Source organism: Miniopterus natalensis, chromosome 5 (assembly GCF_054644295.1).
Source record: "Miniopterus natalensis isolate mMinNat1 chromosome 5, mMinNat1.hap1, whole genome shotgun sequence".
NCBI classification, from domain to species: Eukaryota; Metazoa; Chordata; class Mammalia; order Chiroptera; family Miniopteridae; genus Miniopterus; species Miniopterus natalensis.
The window spans coordinates 26,360,341-26,376,016 of record NC_142085.1 but is presented as its reverse complement, the minus strand read 5'-3'; the positions used below and the strand labels follow the sequence as shown (position 1 = coordinate 26,376,016).

Sequence of the window (15,676 nt, the reverse complement as noted above, 5' to 3'; positions counted from 1 at the left end):
GCTCTGGGTAAAATTATTTCAAGGAAGATTTTGAGTTTTGCAAAAGTGTTGCTTTCAACTTTTAAAACAATATTTTCAAAAAGAGCACGTATCTCTTCATGTTAAGGAGATGAGGCCATAAAGCCTGTACTCCACAGCTCTTAAAAGAGGCAAAGCCACCGGCTGACCTTTTGCTGACAGCACGTAAACTTCACTGTAGAGGCTGCTAGCCCCCTCGTTTCTTCTGAACTTCCTCTCTGAGCCCGAGTAGCTGCCACTGCGCCCACTGGACTCTCAGAGGCACCGCAGCCCTAGCACTTCAGATGTAACAGATGTTCAATAAATATTTATTAAATGTGCGGCAAATCCAAAAACTTGCAACTGTGTAATTCTATTCACTGATGAAAACAAAAGTACATCTACATTTTATAGTTAAAGCATTTCAAATTCCTGCTTTGAGCAAAACTAAATCCAAATCAAAACTCAACTAAATCACACTTGTCAGCCTTCCAAGAAAGCAATACACTATCATAACAAGATTTTCAGCACTAAGGACTTTCTTCTACAAACCAAAATGAATAACTGTCTAGTTGAAATAGACTTTGGTTTCCACATGTTTTAGTTGTTTGTTTTTTCTAAAACAACAATGTCCTTGACACATAAATCACTAAGAATGAAAGGGAAAGATCCATCATGGTTTACGTCTGTGAAGCCTAAATGGGTTGAGTTAGGGCTGCTTCATGGGAACCATAATAAAGTTGGCATATTTTATAGTTCATTTCTTATGGTTGGGAGGTCAGAGATGAGCTGTTAGGATGTCCTTTCGTTATAAAGAATATATCTAGCCACTGAATTAAGTAATGCAAGGTTTGTGCTGTTTTCGACAAGTATAACAGATTACTAATTCTTAAACAGATCTCATTTTAAAGATTAGTATCATTAGTAAATCTTGCATTTTGCCATATATTTGGGCAAAAAAAAATAATGATGCATTTTGTCAACTAATGATTCTCCTTTTATTGACAGCAGATTTAAAAACACACAAAAAACCCCAAGAAAGTCTGGAAGGGTCTGGGCAAACCTTGTTGAATTATTCTTGAGGAAATGGGTTCTTCAGATCATAGCCAGCTACTGCAGACACAGACCAGGCCCCACGCGGCCCAGGGCACTTCCCTCTGCCACAGCACCACTCAGAGCACTCACAACTCACATATGCACCAGGCACAGGTCTTGCTTCAAGCAGCGGGCTTCTTTCTCCTCCCATTCCTTTTGCTTTTCAAAACAGGACAGTGCTCAAGATTCACAAACCCATGGACTTGGTCTTAAAGATTCCCACATTTTTGCACTGAAAGTTCCTTTAAGCCATTTGGGATTTGACTCAAATGTAACCTCCTCCCAGGCCTTCCCTGGCCACCTTTGGCAAAGTAGCACCCTCTCTGTAGGTATTCTGTTGCAGGTATCTCACAACATTTATCATTCTCTGAAACTATTTATTAGACTGCTCACTTCTGTCTTTCTCTCTCCACAAGAATAAAGCCCCAGCAGGGCAGGAAGCCTTCCTGTCTTGCCCACCACTTCCCCCCCACACGCTAAGAACAGCATGTGGTGCGGCACGTGGCAGGCGCTCAATAAATATTGTAGAGTGAATAAAAGGTTCACCTCTCTCAAACTTCCAGAAGTATGAGTTTAGAAAAATCTGCCCTACACACTGACCCTCTGGTCCTGCATTTCTGAAGTTTTCATAAGTAAGCACGACCTAAAACTAGAGGGGCCACACACATTTCTCTTTCCATTTCTAGCTAATGGAGTATCATAAGTTCTCCCTTTAAAAGGAGGGCAAATGCTCTGCCACTTAATGCAGCTTAAACTATGGCTCCCTGGTTCAGAGGAAACGAGCAGCCCAAAACAGTCCAAAACTCAAATTATGGATATACTGTAACAAGCACTACCAAAAAAGTAATCATGGCATAGTTCCTTCCTTCTAATCTATGTCTTTCTGCTTTTCGTGCACTTTTTTGGTCATTAAATGATAGCTATAAATAAAGCTGAAATGTCAGCTAAATATATACTTTCCAATATTATTAAAATCTTGAAACATACAAAGTTCAAAATCTTTTACAGTGACCATCCATTAAAAAAAAAGAAAAAAAACTTAACCTGGCAAGGCTGAAACTGCTTCAAAAATTTATAGAAAGGTAATAAGGAACAGACAGTGCAAACGTAACTATTCAAATAAAACTCACTTAGACAGATGTAGAGAAACATCCTTTGTCATTTACATAACAATAAGAAAATTAAAGTGCTGTGTTAAATACTTTTCAAGGTACTACTGCTAAATAAGTGAGTGGTTGTTTCTGGCAGGTAAGTTATTTTGAAAGGGAATACAAAACATTTGTCTCAAAACACTCCCACCCCAAAGGACGTAAAGCTTCAAGAACACTGAAATCCAAATAGCAATTCGAATAATCTTCTAATTCAAGGATGGTAAAACCTGGACATAAAGCAGGCTTGGTCCTCAGATCTTTTTAAGAGTAAAGCAAACACAGAAGATAATTTACTCTTAGGCTTTCCACTTAAATTAGATCATCACGGAAAAAGTAATTTTCAGAATTATGATCCCGTAGGTAACAACATGGGTGTCTATTATATTATTCTGCATACCTTTGTGTTTGAAATAGTTCACGAGAGGGAGGGAGGGAAGGAGGGAAGGAGGGAAGGAGGGAGGGAGGGAGGGAGGGCTGATTTTCTATCAACGTGAGGAATAGGTTGAAGGACAGTGATCCAGGCATCCAAAATGAAGAAACAAGTTGTGGCAGAGGCAGTACCAACAGAAAGGAAGACATGACTGTGAGCAATATGAAGGAGGTATACTCTACATAGCTTCATGTCTAAAACAGAAGAAGAGAGGACATCCAGGTGGGTAGAAGGTTGGTAGTATTAACTGCAATACAGCAGCTACAGGAAGAGGAGGTTGGGAGAGAAAAGGAAATTATTAGTTTTAAGCATGCTGAACTATCCCAAAGGCGACTGAATATATATGGATCTAGGGTCCAGGAGAGGTTATGGAGCTATAGATTTCTATTTAGGTGTTATCAGCAAAGAAGTAGCAGGTAAAGCCAAGGACTGGCTAAAAATTCCCAGGGATTGTAGAGAAAGCAGGGATGTCCAATTGTCATTCGTTAGTAGTAGCTGACTAGGGCAGTGTGTTGAAAGTTGTTCCAAGACACATCCAGGCAACAGCAGGACTGATTACCAACATCTGCTCCAGACACAGAATGGGAGATTAGAGATACCTGCCAGATATGTGCAATCCCTAGTGGGAATGAGATCAAAAAGAGAAATAAGGAATTTAGCCAATAGACTTAAAAGTTGTATAACACTGATTTTAAGCAACTACAGATTTATTAGAGAGAGAGAAAATACAACCAACAGCTCCTTTAATTTAACTCTTGTTGCACACCTGGAATAAATGAATTTCACTTTGGGGGGGGGGGGGGGGAATGTTCCCTGAGGAAAGCATTCCACCTCCAGCTATGAAGCTGACTGATGCTCCTAAAATCCTGAAGCAGATTGTGCTGCCAGCCCGTTGCTATTTTGAAGCAGAATTTTTTTAGAGGGTCCATAGAAAGAAAAAAATGTTCATGATTTCCTTCTTCAAATGATGGGCATGAAGTGAGAAAACAAGAATACACAGAGAGGTAACTACATAAGTAAATACGGTAAGTGGTTCTTCAAGAGTCAACATTTGGAAAACGAAGGTGACTCAATCAGTTGAAAATGAAGGAGAGGATGGCTTCATTTTAAAATAACAAATTCCTTCTCTCTGAACGACTCACCCAACACTGGCTAAATTAAAACACATAAAAATGACAGGGAAACAACACTCACTTGGAAAACATTGCTCAGCTCTGTTCTCTGGTGTTTTTATCCTCTAGCAGTCACTTCAGCTTCCTCACAAAACTCAAGAGGAACGGCAGCGCACACCAGCACCAGAGCTGTGCCTAGAAGTCCAAGGTGGGTGATCAGCACAAATTAGACCCTTCCTTTCACACAATCTTCTTTACTCCAAGAAGCAGACAGCGCTCTCTTCCAGTGACAACAGGACAGTGGCATTTATATACATTTACAAATGACAAGGAGACCAAATTTAGGTGGTGTTTGTTTGGGTTTGGTTTTTTATTTCTAACAAATTTTAGTTTTTAGAGCAGTTGTTAGGTTCACAGCATAATTGAGAGGAAGGTACAGAGGTTTCCCATACACTCACTGCCCCACACATGCACAGCCTCCCCCATTATCAACAGCCCCTGTGAAAATGGCACATTTACTACAATGGATGAACCTACACTGACACATCAATTATCATCCAAAGTCCACAGTTTACGTTAGCGTTCGGTCTTAGTGTTGTACATTCGATGGGTTTGGAAAAATGTATAATGACATGTACCTACCACTGTAGTATTGTACAGAACAGTTTCACTGTCCTAAAAATCCTCCACCCGTCCATCCCCTTCTCCCCCTAATTCCTGGCCATCGCTGTTCTTTTGCCCTTTCTGAAAGGTCATCGAGTTGGAATCCTACAGTATGCAGCCTTTTCAGATTGGCTTCTTTCACTTGGTACAATTCATTTATGGTTTCTCCATGTCTTCTCATGGTTTGATAGCTCATTTCTTTTTAGCATTCCATCATCAGTTTATTTATCCATTCACCACGGAAGGATATCTCTGATGCTAGCAAGTTTTTGACAGTTATAAATAAAGCTGCTATAAACATCCCTGTGAAGGTTTTCATGTGGACACAAGTTTCCAACATGTTTTTTTTTAAAAGAAAAACAAATGGGGAATGTTTTTCAAAATGTCTTTACATTCTCCGCATTTCATAGGCTGCCTTTTTCTAATTTCATATTTAACCTGTATTTTTTAATACAAAAAAATTAGGGTGCAGATCCCAGGAAATAACAGGATACCTTCAGGGAAAATTAAGTTTTTTCTTTCAATAAGTGTGATTCAGGAATAACGTTCAATAAACTTTTCTAAATGAAGGGAGGGGTGGATGTGAGATGGCTCCTACTGCACCTTATAAATCCCCAAGATACCAACTCAAAATCTAGAATACCAACCCTTTTCTACTAAATTGAAGATGCATAGATTATATTTATGCATATATTCTAAGAAACACACAATTTATAGGTGGAGAAAATAATTTTTGAAATCAAAAGGCAACAATTTATTTAGACAGAGAACTCACAGTAAAAAAAGATAAAGCTCTGGAGAGAACAAGTTGTTCTGCCGAACTATCACTTTTATTACTGGGACCAGGGCAGATGTCAAGTAAAATTAACTTTTACAAGCAGCTGTTCTTTTAATTTCATTGATTTTAACAACAGAAAATCCTGTGTCTTTTTGAACTAGATTTTCTTATAAGAGCAACAGATCCCCATTACAAATTCCAACCTGTGAGACTCCACACTATATTCCACCTAGCTCCTGGAACCAAAGTCGCTCCCTGGTTTCATGTGCTCCCTTGGCTGGCTGAGATGCTGTTTGTCCCTAATCCTAACAGGCTAGTGCTCAGATGCCCACAGCACCTCCCGGGCTCTAACACGCATTATCTCATTTGATCTTCACAACGGCGGTGGTTTTATCCGTACAATGCTCAGGTACACGGAAATTTCTCTATCAGCTGGCCACAAACACGATTTTCAATATGTAGGCTCTAAAAACCAACTGACGACCTTGTCAAGCAAAACGCATAGATTCCATTTGAGCTCTAAACATGCCCAAGTAGTTTAATTTCCAAAGAATATTAAACAGTGCAGAGTTAACAAGATATTTCCAGTTCAGGGGTCTGGATGATATGAAGAACTGAGAGAGTAAACCTGGGAATAGTGCAAGCAGACATCCCAGAGCTGATTTCTGATCATGAAACCTACGGTGTGAAAAGAAGCTTGTTACTCAAAGGCTAACCTAAGCACCTTACTGATGTTCTGTATCACTTAGAAATGTAAAACAATTGCCTGAGCAAGAAAAAGAGGTACTAAGAGATGTGTAGTGATAAATACACATGGATCGCTGAATTCTTTCCCTTAGAGTAAAACATCCATAAAATCATTTTACCTCTAGAATACACTGCTAATTCTGGTTCAAAATTCTTAAGCTACTACTGCAAGCAATTTTCCAATTACACTTCTCATAAGCAAAGCAAAGCTCTGGCAAGTAAAATTCAACATGTTTTGTTTTTCACATTGGCACCCAAGAGATTATATTGTCAACACTTTGTTTGTCCTCTTAAAGGATTGCTCTTGTCAAACAGAAGTAAGAGCAGCAGCAACACAGCCAGCACTCCCCATCTTTCTACTGCATGCAGAGTATCCTACTGGGAGTTCTATATACACTCTAACCCTTACAATATCCCTAAAAGTGATATTATCTCCGAGGCACCCTCGACCTTCACAGACTATTCAGCCAAACGTCTCTGGAACATCCGAGTAGAGGGAATAGTTCACCTTTATACCCTGAGTGCCAACTCCTCTTCGCCTCCTGCATTCATCTTTAAAACGTATCCAAAGTTTGCATTTCATTCTAGAACATGTTCTTCTGGGTCTTACTATAAAAATGTGTGATTATTTTACCATTGCCATTATTGTCCTATATGTATTTTAAATATTCCCTGATATACCCAGCCCCATATATTTTGGCCATCCTATAGCTTTAGAAAACATGTTAACACATCTTTACTCCCTATAGTTCCCCTGAAGTCTCTATATACATTTGGGACTGAGAGGATCCTGGGTCTTGCCACATTCCACTGGCCATGTCCTATGCCATTTCATGTAACTACCACAGTGACAGACAGAATAGAACTGCCATTTGTTTCAGCCATAATTTTAATATGCAAAGACTTTAAAAATCATTTAAATTCCTAGATTTTTCACATACTTAATAAATTTGTGAGGCAATAACTAAAGTTCTCAAGTCCCTCATTCATTATCATCATATTTTCACTTATCATTTTTGTCTTCCAAAACACCTGTATCATATTTACCTAAATTTACATTTGTCAATTTCCTATTTAATGTAAGAAATATTCTTATCTGGGTTTTCCAGAACCAAGCTGTTCCTTTACTGTTTGTCGTAAGCATGAATCTTGAGCAAAATCTTATTATGTGGAAGTTTCTCATAAAGCTTCCTAAATATGCACATAAATTCTACTATGTGGCACTGGAGTTGCCAGCTGTATCTACAGGCTTCCAGTGAATGTTTAAAAGACAGCAGGACAGAACAGTGGCTTTCATAGTGCATGTTATTTATCTTCTTTAAGTACATAATCCAAAATTCTTCCACTTCCTACTGAGTCTATTTCCTACTGTAAATGTCAGACATAAACCCCTCGTTACATTGGAAATCTTATCTTCTTTCTAAATATTACTAAATGGTGTACCATGACCAGTGCTGGAAACTTTAATTCAACATAATCTATTCCTCACTGCACTTAGACACTTAAATTTTTTTATTAAATAAGCTGAAATTCATGGCAAAGGACTCACAATTATATTTAATTACCAAAGTGAAGAGACACAAAAGGTATGTGTGGGTAAGTATATACTTTCATTTTTCTACGGGAACTCTTTCTCCTTGATTTGGACTTTTATGAACACTTGGAAGTGAAAGCAGAGCAATGGGGAGTGAAGCGAAGGGGGTCAATAGGATTTTCACTAAAGCCCCTATGACAGTAACCTGTTCTGTGACCAAACAAACGGTCCTAGAGGATGCCCTTGAAGAATCAACCGGAGAACCCTCAGTGATCAGAAACAACTGATCAACAAGGACATAGAGTTCCATTTCCCTCCACAGCTGAACTTTAAACCACTGATCCAGATGTATAATTCAAGTATGGTAGTCCCAGATGGCTAACAACGTACCTCTAGCGTTTACATTAACAGATGCTGCAGAAAGTATTCATTTGTTTCGTACTTTTTCTTGCCTCTGTGACTTAATTGTCCCTGCTGCCTCAGAGCACCTTGATCTCTTTTTGACAGAGACCCTGCCTTTGCAGATGTAGAAAATGTTTTTAGTTAAGTGTAAAACAGCTCAATGTGCCCAGCCGGGTGTGGCTCAGCAGTTGAGCATTGACCTATGATCCAGGAGATCGAGGTTCAATTCCCAGTCGGGACACATGCCCGGGTTGCGGGCTCAATCCCCAGTAGGGGGCAGCCAATCATTGACTCTCGTCGTTGATGTTTCAACTCTCTCCCTCTCCCTTCTCCTCTCTGAAATCAATAAAGATACATTAAAAAAAAGCACTCAATGTGCCTCTAGATCTCAGTGTATTTTTCTAACATGAAATAATCAGAGTATTACACTATTTTTCATTTCATTAAATTTAGTTGAAATTTAAGCGATCTTCTCTGTTCGTAAAGTAGTCCTACAGTTTTCCTTTAAAAACAAATAAGACTATTATATAATTTTGTTCCTCCACTAAAGAATTTCTATATTTAAGCCCTTCTAAAAGAAGCATCTTAAAATATTTGACCAGCTGTCAATTGCACACACAAACATGTTTTACCTACTCAAACTAGAGCCTCATAATTGATTATAAAACTCCTAAATGTATTTAAAACAAATCAGAAGAGAAAAAAAGAAGTAATTTCTATTACTAGGACATAAAAATCAATCATTACTAACAACCACTCATTATGAAAAGAAATAGAGAAATACAATGTTTTTACTGTAATAGAAACATTTTGGACTTCTCATCACACATTCTAACATCAGGTGAGATGCATTTTCCAAAAGGTTTTACTTCATCATAAATTTAAACACAAAACTCATTACTAAAGAAATATAAAGGAAAATGAAATTGATGATTTTTAAGTTTCAACGAAACAGCAGGATTCCCCAAAAGCCTCTTTTCTTTCTTGCTTGTTTTTCCTTCCATAATTAGGAATCAGCACAAGTAGCACCCTGGATCTCTGCTGTCTTCTCATTTCTAAACTCTTTTTTTTAACTGAATTTATTGAGGTGACACTGGCTAACAAACTTAAACAGGTTCCAGGTGCACAATTCTACAACACATCATCTGCACAGTGTATTGTGTGCTCACCTCCCCAAGTCAAGTCTCTGTCCATCACCATTTATCCCACCTTCCACCTCCCCGACCTGTCCTCCCTTAGGCAATCGTCAACTCATGGACATTTGAAATAACATATAATCCCCTTAAGAACACAGGCCCAAGCTTCTGAATTTATTAATATAAAGGAATAAGTCAGTTCATTGTTAATTTAGATGACCTTATAAGTTAAAATTGCATGTGAAGTTCTATTTTCCTAAGAAAAGTAGGTATTTTTCTTATTCCTTATATCTCTTCAGGTTACGACCTTTTCTATTATTTTTGAAGTTGTAGATAATAACTAAATTCTATGGTAAAGAAGAGATGGTGGTCTGGAAATTGAAAGAATCCTTTTACTTGCTTAGCTGGAAAGATTTTTAGAAAATAATGTGGCTATAATTGTTATAGTAACAACTGCTTATTGTTTTAACTGCACGAAATTTTGAGCTGCCATTTTAGTGAGGGAATGGACCCTAGCTAATATTTTCCTGCAAGCTATTGAGGGTGTGGATTCTGGATCACTGTGACATTATATTAAGTGCACTGACCCCATCTGGCTCAAAGTACTGAGGTATGAAATCAAGAGAGGAGGTAAAGTAAGCCTGTCAAAGATACATTTCCTAAGAGTAATCATTTTAACGTACCATATTATCGTATTTGTAAAACATCCTTTGATATCAGAACAGTTAGTTGAAACTTTTAAAAGACCTTGATACACATCTGACTGATTGCTTTCCAATGACATTATTTCTTACTTTCTGACACAATCAAGTTGATAGTGTTTGATGGATAACCAGACAAGCAAAGGACAAGTCTGAGCAGTAAGCCATCCTTTATATCTGACATCTCCATGTTTTATTACATATCTTAGGAAAAGGGAAAGGGAACAAAAACCATTTTTTGTTAGTTAGGCAATGTTAGTTCCAAAAGATCTCACTACACACAGAAAGGCCCAAATGAGTATTATTTTGAAGCAGCCAATCTTTAAATAAAAATGCATTTTGTTGCAGCTAAAGAATCACCAACAGTTATAAAATTGGGAAGAGGGAGAAATTTGCACCTTACATTTCTTAAAGTTTGCTTTCTCTAATAAAACGTTTTGCTTAAATAGCCACAAGATCCCCTGGACAGAGCATAGGACATCAATGCAAAGCCTGGCTCTTCCTGTCCTGCTACTGTCCCTAGCTTACACTTGCCCCTAGTCTGCTCATGTTAATCAGATGCAAGTGAATGCCAGCAGGAACTAAAGTCGGTCCTACCAAGATGCTTCAACAGTGCTGGCATGTGAACTACCAGACAGCTGACAGAATTTTAAACTACTGAAAAACATAGGTTTGTCCTAAATCTCAACTGAGTTTTTTAAAAAGTGACATTAACATTACTTAAAAGTGCTCAGCAGACTTTTTCATTAAAGATACACATCATAGTGAAAGTATGGGCAACTAAAGACTTAAGGGAACTGGACATTTGCAACAGCAGTCAGTGACTTTTCACCAACATTCTAGCTGGCAGTCAAAGAATTTTTGGCCCTGTGGTGGGAAAGAACAGAGATGCCACTTACTAACAGGAGCAGAAGCAGGTCTGGAAGGAAAGATCAGAAATTCTGCTTTGTCCATGTTAAGTCTGAACTGCCTGTTAGGAATTCAGGAAGAACTATATAAACTGAAGAGAGAAAACTGCAAAATCAGTCAGTCAATCTCAGAACATTCTGTGAATTTATGCGTTTAACATAAGTCCTATCCTGAAAAGTATAGTCATCAAATAATGTCTAACACTCTTAGTGCTCCTTCCCATGATTAGCTGCAACTAATGGATAGAGGTATCACTTGCCACAGGACCACTCATTTCTAAGATCCCTTACTTCAAGAAGATTCCTTCTTATAAGAAACTCTTAAGCCACCCAACAATTCTCAGAATACTGAACCATCATTTGCTTTGGGGATGCACTGACAGTGTGTTACCTATTAGCCACCTGTAGTATTGAGTGCTTAGAATGCAGCTAGTCCAAATGGAGATATGCTATAAAATACACACCAAATTTCAGAGACTTAGTATGGGAAAAAAGAATGTAAAAGATCTCATTAAAAACTGTGCATACTGATTACATGTTAGAATAATAATATTTTGTGTATATTGGGTAAATAACATACAGTAAAATTAATTTCCCCCTTATAAAATGTTTTTTTAATGTGGATATCAGGATATCAGACATTTTTTAATTACATGTATCACATTTATATTTCTACTGGACAGAGAATTTCTGAACGAAAGATGAATATGGCTTCTTTATGGCACACAAGCAGTAATGTCATGCTAAATAATTAAAATCTAGGATCATAAGGAAGTGCAACTTCTTGTATCATATGTAATACCAACAAAACAAAATTAAAAAACCTCTTTTCTAATAGTTCCAGCAATAATCCCGGGATTGAGCATTATTACAACTTTTTGATGACCCTTCCTGAGGCATGATCATAGTCAAGAAGCTGAGTACATGACAAATGCACCTGAATTACAGGGGGGAAAAGTGAAGGGAAAAAAAAAAAAGAAAAAAAATTATCTATTTGACCTCTATGGCTGCAAAAACACATTTCTAAAGAGTACATGCCCTAATATGAGCTCGAGTAGAACTAAAAAAATTAAAAATAAGAAAATAAGGAGAGATATATTGCCTTAATAAAAACAACAGCAACTTTTCACAAGTATTTATACAAAATCCTAAAATTATATATTGTGATCAGCCACCCTAGATATTTTTTTAAGCAGGAAGGTTATAACAAAACATGTCTCTTATTACACTGAGAAATACTTTAGCAAATGCAATGTGATTTAATAAATTTATTTTATAAGTTCTGAATTATATATTATACAGATGATTTCCCTAACCTCAAATATGCAGAATAACTGAGAACCCCAGGGCTGAAAAGATAACTTAGTCTGATTCATGTTCATTTGTAGATAATCTATTCTTGTGCTCCAAAGAATTATTTGGCTATGATATTCTTAAATTTCACTAGCCTAGCAAGATGCAGGTTTTTCTTATCCTTCCTCCTTAGTATTCTATTAGTTCTTTCGATCTGAAGTCTTTGTTCTTCCTTAATTCTGAGTTACTCTCTACCATCATTATTTCTTTGAATATTTTTCTCTCCTCCAGTTTCTTTTCTCCCTTCTGGGAATCCTACTATTCTAATGTTGGCAATAATCTCTCTCTCCTTCCTATGTCTTAGCCTTCTTGATATTTTCTATCTCTGCTTTCCTCTACCTTCCAAATTCTACAACATGATCTTCAAGTTCATGAATTTATTTGTCACTTATATCCATCCTATTTATCTGATTTACTCATCCTTTCCTTTAGCTACTATATGTGGTATATCTAATATTTCCACTTGGTTCTTTCTGACTTCTTGTCCCTTCTTAATACTACTACTGTCCTCCTTTATCACTGAGTATATTTAATTATGTTTATTTAAAATTACTGGTCCTTTTGTTCTAATAGTTCTGCTTCATGAGGCACACACTATTAGGTTTACCCTTTTATGTTTTCAATAGTGGTTGTACTCTTCATGTGTCCCATTATTTTGACCTAGGGGTCATATTCACCAAAAACATGAGCTAATGGATCTGGAAACGCATGTGAAAAATGGCCAAAACCCAAGTCCTACTATTATCCCTCCTGATATATGTCGACCAAGATGGGGGGGATGAGCCAAATAACCACTCACCCACTTCTTTTGCTGCCTACCACCCAGCATCCCCTTTGGAAGGGATTGGCCTTTAAACTCCTAAAAGCGGCAGCAGGGGGAGAGGCAATCTCTGTGAAGCCCGGGAGGAATGAGCGCCTGGGTTTGCTGGCTAACCTGTGCCTGTTTCCCTCGGCTCCTGGCCCCAGCAGGGCTGTCATGCTAGCCTAACAGGACCCTATTGACATCAATTTCTGTAGTAGAGGGGCAGCAATTATCGTTTCAAGGCAACTGGAGAAAGTCAGGTCAAAACAAAACTTGAAAGAAACTTAAAATAACGTATATCCTCCTGATTCCCCAGGCAACCCCGTGCCACAGGCTAAACCACCCACACACGCACTCCAACTCTCAACAGCCTCAGTCACCCCTGGAGTTCTTCACAGTTATTTTAGTTATTTCCTCTGATTCACGCTTTCCCCTCTCTCTCCATGGTTAGTTTGGGAAAAGGAGCCAACAGTCCCCACTATCTTTACACAATCCCAGGTAACAGCAAAAGGAGTAAGATCCCTGTGCTACAGTTTAGGAAACTGGTAAAATATGAAAAATCTGGTAAGGATTCATTCACAACACTAAGTGTAAATAACCCAACACTTTTAAAGTATCACACATACACTTAAAAATACAAACAAATATCTACTCCAATTGTTAAACTAATACCAACAATTAAAAATATTTCTTAAAATAGAGCCAAGCCTGGCCAGCATGGATCAGCAGTTGAGCATCGACTATGATCCAGAAGACAGGTTCAATTCCTGGTCAGGGCACATGCCCAGGTTGTGGGCTTGATCCCCAGCGGGGGGCATGCAGGAGGCAGCCGATCAATGACTCTCTCTCATCATTGATGTTTCTATCTCTCCTCTTCTCCCTTCCTCTCTGTGAAATCAATAAAGACACATTAAAAAGAGAGAGAGAAAAAAAATAGACCCAAACTGCTTTATACAACTCCTAACCATGAGATGTTTCTAGTACAAAGTAAGTACTGGGAAAGGCAGTCACGTGCAGCTTGTCACTCCTTGCCACACAAGAATGGGTTTTGGGTCCAGATCTTCTTACGAAGAGACAAAGCGCCCTTACAATCTGTACTGGTCATCTCTTTATTTGGGAATATCTTTACCTGTCCTGGGTTTGACCTGCACTTCCCTGTTCTGCTTAAGCCTTTGTGTCCTGTGGCACCTGGCCAAGCCAATGCTATCTCTGTTCTGCGCAGGGAGGGAATGAGGTCCTTCACCTGCAGCATGGAGGGTGTGTGCAGACCATCTCCCTGCGTTACTGTCTGGCCACAGGAAACCTAGGTTCATGACTGAAGCTGATCTTGCTCTGCCTCTTCTTTGTGAGGAAAGCGCTGTTCCATCCAGTGTCTGTGTGAGTTGTATCTTTCTTGGTGGCTTTTACACCTACAATCTATACCCGGGCTTGACCCTGGGCCTGTTGCTTCTGGTGGCAGGCACTGTCCTGACCTTTGTTATGCTCCACAAGAGTGGGACTCCTTCCCTGGAGGAATAACAGGTGTCACTTGCTCAACAAATACAAAACCATTCTCAGAATCACAGACTTTTCAGTGAAATTCTGAGTGACTGCTAAACCTACATTCTCCTTTCGAACTAATCCCATAGTTTCTACTGTTAAACATGCACAGCTCTACAACTGCACTATATAAACTCTATAGTATTCCCAGGACCAAGTTCCTGGTTCGCATTAGATTGCAGATGATGGGGGTGGGGGTGGGCGGTTGCTCAAGAGATGCTGCTGAGGCAGGAATCCTGAGAAATCTGATCTACCGGGATTCTAACCAACGCACCAGCAAACACCAATCATTTGTAGTCATTTGTTCCAGTGGATTTCTCCTTTCCAAACAGCTACAACACAAAATCAATACTGTGCATTATCTGACTATAGCCAGAGTTACATATTAGGATTTAATATAAGATTGGAAGAGGAAATAAGAAATCAGGCAGAAATAACACAGTAATGAATGATGTCAACCTGAGCTTAAAGTCAGACATGCCTGAATTCAAATCCTAACCCTTCCTAGCTGTATGACCTTGAGGTACGGATTTAATTCCTTAACTCTTCATCTGTAAAATGAGGGGACTAGTTTCTATTTTACATGCCTACTATAAGACTACAAATAATAAATGAAAGTAACTTAAAGACATAATTCCTTCAATTATTTATTCAGCAAATACGTATTGTGCAAAAAAACGGGCTCTGTGCTAAGAGCTACTGATGGCTGCTAGTGCTAACGACTACTCAAACTACCACCATCACCATTACTAGTTCTATTAATTCAAATAACTTGACTGAGCTTCACCCAGAAATCACATGCTTACCCTTGAGGCAATTACCCTAAGAATACATTTACTGAATTCTCAAGTTATTTCAATTCCCAATGGATCTAATCTGCTTCTAAAAAAAAAAAAAAATCAAACTATTACTATATGGTTTTTAGTAAAATGCTTCCTCCACAAATAAGTGAATGTGTTTACTTCTCAATAGTTCTAAATATGCTGCTTGTAGTACATTAAAAAATGACTTTAAGATTCCAGATTTCATTGATCAAATATACTCAGCCCCAAACATGACACACACTGCTAAATTATACCACAATATGCATTATCCCAAAATTAGACCATGCTATACAAAATTGTATATGTGTGTGTGTGTGTGTGTGTGTGTATACACACATACGTTCATATATACAAATACACATACAAACACCTTGAAACACATGTTAGATGTATGTCTCTTTTTTTTGTTTTGTTTAAAATACTACAGGTGTCCCTTTTTCTCCCCAATGACCCATTCCACTCCGTCCCATCCCCCTCCCCACCACTGAGATGTATGTCTCTTTT

At 38.3% G+C, this 15,676-nt stretch overlaps 1 protein-coding gene across 2 annotated transcripts in view; it reads right to left on the bottom strand.

Moving 5' to 3' along the window:
- Window positions 1-15,676, bottom strand: part of PRIM2 (DNA primase subunit 2) — a 235,589-nt gene that overhangs the window by 104,085 nt on the left and 115,828 nt on the right. The window lies entirely within an intron of this gene.